The sequence below is a fragment of the Capsicum annuum genome, chromosome 11 (assembly GCF_002878395.1).
Source record: "Capsicum annuum cultivar UCD-10X-F1 chromosome 11, UCD10Xv1.1, whole genome shotgun sequence".
NCBI lineage: Eukaryota > Viridiplantae > Streptophyta > Magnoliopsida > Solanales > Solanaceae > Capsicum > Capsicum annuum.
The window spans coordinates 45,341,585-45,346,937 of record NC_061121.1 but is presented as its reverse complement, the minus strand read 5'-3'; the positions used below and the strand labels follow the sequence as shown (position 1 = coordinate 45,346,937).

The 5,353-nt window shown below is 32.2% G+C and overlaps 1 pseudogene; it reads left to right on the top strand.

Annotated features, from left to right (window-relative positions):
- Window positions 1–1,374: 1,374 nt before the first annotated feature.
- LOC107846602 lies at window positions 1,375–4,604 on the top strand (annotated as a pseudogene).
- Window positions 4,605–5,353: the final 749 nt, after the last annotated feature.

Here is a 5,353-nt window from a genome sequence, read left to right as displayed (position 1 = left end):
CTATAGTTCGAAGATAATAATTTTTTTTATCTCTAGACTAACACATCAAGTGCAAAGAATTTGTCCAACACAACTAAGTTTTGTTTAATTTAAATGAATTTGAATTGATCAAAGAGATATTTGAGTGATAATAAAGTCTTCTACCAGTTGATCAATTCCATATCTCGACTTGTTGCTTTTATAAGGTCGTCAACCCTTTGTGTTAGTACATATTTAGCTATAACCTAATGTATTGAAAAATCTAGTTTTTCAAATATAAAATAAAAAGTAAATTGCAAAATATGAGAACACAAGAAACTTTATCATGAAAAATTTCAAGAGAGTAAGAAAACCACAACATAACCTTGAAGGATATACCTAAAACATCACCAAGTCAAGCAGCAGATATAATTCATTAAGTATATTATGTATGAAATGTTGTATGAAAGTACGAAAGAATGCTACACGTATGGAAAACATGAACAATACATGTTAAATTCCTTTCAACTGGTTCATTAATTCCAATTTATGAATAACAAGGAGAGATGAGAGTCATATAATCAAACAAGAGGGAAATGACCCAATATCGTAAAAACTGAAATTAATAATATATTTTTATCAAAATAATATTTTGAATAAATATAAATAAAATATGCATCATTTATCTTGGTATAAATACATACATAGTCTATTGATGTTTTAAAGAAATTTTAAATTCTCAACTATCTAGAGATATAGTAAGCATCGAGGAAAGATGCTTTTCAGTTTTATACTTCTAGGGATATTACAAACCGAATTAATTGTACCGAATCAGTTATTAAGTTTCTTTAACTAAAATCATAAGTTAGGTAAGTTTTTAGTTAAAGAAAATAAATTCAAAAAAAATATCGAATTGATTGAATAAATTTATATGAGTATAATGTGTTTTATATATTAATTTTAACATAATAAAACATTCAAATTTTAGTTTTGATTTTGAGGTGGTGAAAATGAATACAAGCCAACGAATAATTAACACTCAATATTTTATATAGATATTTTTTCTAATTTTATAAAGTATATTCAATAATTGTCAGATAAAATTAGCATTATACAAATTACAACTCAATTCAGCAATTGAAATTTTAAAATTTGTATAAGATGATATTAATTTGAAATATTATGGTAAATATTTAATTGCAGAAAATTGCATGCCATAAACTCAAATATAAGTGACTTTAGATATTTGACCCTAAATGAGAATGTCTTTGAAGAATAGTCTTCCTTACTTTTCTAATTTACTAAAAGTACCATTTTACCCCTCTAATGAATTTCTTCATTCCTTAAGAATTCCATAATCCATCCAAATTCTAAACCGAAAAAGAAAAATTAATCACAAAAAATCATGGGTGATGGATGAGCATTCAGAGTAGCGGAGTCACCGTCGCAAATAGCGGATTCCGTTCCGTTATAGCGGAGCATCCAATTTACACCGCCGCATGTAACATCATTTGTCCGGTGTCCGTTTCCGCTATATCATTGCCATCGGAAGATGTGAAGTCCGGCACTGTCACAGCGGTTAGCGTCGGAGGCGGGGGAGGATTATCCGATGTATCGCCGATGCAAAAAGTGGTGGCGGAGTTTGATGAATGGGAGATGGCTGGTGGAGAGGAGGAAATGATGGTTAGTGTTGGTGAAATGTTATCGAGATTTGTGTTTGGTGGTGCTCTGTCTCTTCAGGAAGCTACTAAAGCTACTTCTGATCTCAAACACGCTCTCGAAAAATACGTGATTTACTGTGCTATTGCAATTTATAGTACTTTCTGTATCATTTTTGTAGATAATAACTACATTTTATGTATACAATAGTGACTTAATTAAATTCAATTTAGGTTAGAAGACTAGTCAGATTGTTTCTCGTTAAATAAAATGTGATAAATGAACAGATGGAGTAGCATTATATCTAACTTTTGCAATTTAGTTTGTTAGTGCAACTTATACATTAAATATGATAATTTTATATTTGAAATAGTGAATTAATTTAATTCATTTTAGTTTTGAAGATTGGTTAAATTGATTCTCGTGAAATAAAAAGTGACAAGTAAAATAGAGTGGAGGGAGTAGTATCTGTTGTTATTGTTCATTTTGAAGTATTGCTTTTGGTGTGTCTATGTTTTATAATCATAGAAATTGAAGTCTTTTATAAAACTTAATGGTGTTTGAGTGATTATTTAGTTGATTGATTCGATCGACTAATAAAGTTATAATTTTTAATGAACACGCCTCTCAATTGTTTGCTTAATCAATTTTTGTTCAGTAGAGTTAAATGGGACATGTTGCAACAAACTTGACAATGTTCAATTTAGTTTCAAAGATCAGTTAAATTTACTCTAGTGAAATGGAACTTACTAAGTAAATGTGAAGAGTGAACACTCAGTTGATTGATTTGATTGACGAATAAAGTTACAATTTTAATGAACATGCTTTCTCAATTATCTTTCCAAGAAATTTTTGCTAATTAGGATAATAAGGGATGTGTTGTACTTGCAAACTTACAATGTTTGATTTGATGTTGCCTCAGTTTAATGTAACTTGGATTAGCCCAATATGAATTGAACTTTTGAAAAGGAGCTACCTCTTAAAACTCACAGCAAATAAGCATCGTGGGAGTTCATATATATTAATCACAAGGAGTTGAGGCATTTTTGTTGTTAAGGGCTATTGGATTAATTCAAAAAATGGGTATTTTTAACTTATTGTGTCATAAAATATCATTCTCATTAGTATTATAGTTGGGAGACATTGTCAGAGTCCAAATGGATTTTTTATGTGATAGTGTCAGTGAAGATACAAACTTAAGTTTTGGACTTGCAATAGATGACAGAGATAATGAAAATGTTCTTGTCTATTTGGTTGTTGTTCTGTTCTTAATATTGGAATGTTTAGTCTTTTCGTAATACTTTCATCAACATTTAACCTTTATCCCCCAGTAGGCTTACGTCTAGGATTCAAAAGGCTATTGGACGTTGGTTGCGGTATATACTTCTCAATGTTACTCTGCGTACAGATGATTATCTGTTCTAATAGACGATGTGAACGACTACTAATATAGTGTCAATTCTAAACTCTTCTTAAATTTACAGGGTATATTTGTCTGGATCTACTAATGAAGATGGTGGATTTTGTATATCCGGCTCGAGCTCATCACCCTACTCCAAAGCTTGTGTTGTCAACGAGACTGTAGTCACAAAGTCTGTGCCAAAACATGCTATGCAGGCATTTAGGTTTCTAAATGAAACTCGTGCCGTTCAGGTTTTCTTCTTTGTCATTTATGTTTACATGTTCTCTTAGTTTTCATATTCTATCTAGTGTTGTATGTTCATGTATTTGAAACTGGATATAGCAATTTTTTCTTTTAATCCTTTAGTATAAACCCTTACAGGGGTGAGGAATGGATATGAATATGTTCAATTTGAATAAGTGAGAAGATCCAGTTAACAAAAACTGAACTAAATATTATAGTTGCAACATAAAAACTAGAATTACTGTATAATAAGTTGTCCCTTAATCCACTTGTGGCATCTCCTCAAACAAAGACTATTTTTTTTGAAATTGTGAGTGATTGTGAAAATTTAGAACTCTTCTTCCTTGTGAGTTTGCAGCGTGGTTTGTCTCATTTGATTTTTCTTTAGGTACCGCTTTCTAGATGTTGACATCTGTAGAAGAGATATATCTGAGTTGAGTCCAATACTGATCTATAACATAGTTAGATTTCTTAAAAAGCAACAGCATTTCAATGTCAAGATAATCTTTGTGGTGTGAAGTGTATAGTCCATTGTTATATCCAATTCTATTGTTTGGTGGATGGATAGTGTCATTAGCTTTCTTCATTCACATTTTAGCTTGAGGCATGAGCATGAAGTAACTTAGATGGATTAGGCGTTTTAGATCTAAAAGTCCTTTGAAGCAATTTTTTATCCATTTTCTTGGATTTAATGATGTTGCATCCCAGTGGACACTCCTAATAACTTGATGAGATCTTAGGAGTGTGGTCTTAGTAGTGTCTAGGGGTTACGAGTGTGCCAGGTTTGCTAATGTTGATTCCATTTTCCCCTCCCAGAGCATTGTTGCTTCAATTGCTTGTGACCTAAATATGTGGAATTGGTAATGCAAAATCCATCCCTTCAAGAATTCCTCAACTCATAGAAAACCAGTGAGAAATCTATGTCCTTGATTTAACTCAAATATTTCATAATGGTCAAGCTTCTTACTACAATATCATTTTCGTAGGTGCATCATTCCCGGACTCGGATTACAAGTTAGATGAATCCTTTGCTGATGCTGATTCCTTTTTTTAGTCATCCCGAAGGAGTGCGTCTTCCAAATCTGAGGCAGAAGAATCTAAATTCGGGAACTGTTTTACAAACTTTTTGCAGAATGTTACATGAACAGTAACACAAACTGTGGTTGATATGATGAATAGCTTGTCAGATTTCTTCAACAATCTCTTTGGAGGCAATAAGGTTTTCTTTAATGCTGATGGAAATACTAAATTAGGCACTGTGGAGATGACATTAGGAGCATCTTTTATGGGATTGGCGGTCATGGTTAGGATGGTGATTGTCTCAAAACGCGGTCAATCATGATGTCTTCATAGTTATTGCTATTTGAATTCGTCAAAGTGATATGACCAAGTGTTACAGTTTCTTCTGGAATAGGTATTGAGGGTTTTGTCGGTGGTTTTCGGCCGTGCAAGGCTGCCAATGACTTTTTGAAAAGTTTTGTAAATAAAATAAATTCATTATAGACAATGCTTACGTCTTAGTTTCTTGGTTTTGTCCTCTAAATGACAACAAAGTTAGATTTGTTACAGACATTATATACCTTGGGTACTTGTTATAGACACAAAATCCTCTGATTTGTCAACTCTCTTAGTCATTGGCATCATGCTAATAAATTTATCCTGTGAATAAATTAGTTTTGATGGCAGCGATAGCAGCTGTAATCTTCATAGTTTTGAAAATTTTCATCGTGATGTTAATTCTCTTCTCCTTGGATTGAAGAACATCGCATGTGTGTATGTTGTACGCGCGCGCTAGGGTGTACAAGTAATATATCTTTCCATAAATTTATACTGCCAACACTGGGCTGCTACAACAGTTCAGTTTTGTGGCATAGAAAGGTATAGTTTATTCCTCTAGTGCTATATATTTGAACTTTTTCTTGGAAGATGTTTTCGTACTATTGATGTCACATAAGTTGAACTTGGGGAGAAGAGAACAAACATCAAACGCTTTATTTCCTTTGAATCTGTTGTATTCTATTGAACCATTGCATTCAAATGTGTGATGTATTACAAGCTATGAAACTAAGTTACAGAGATCAAATTATACAA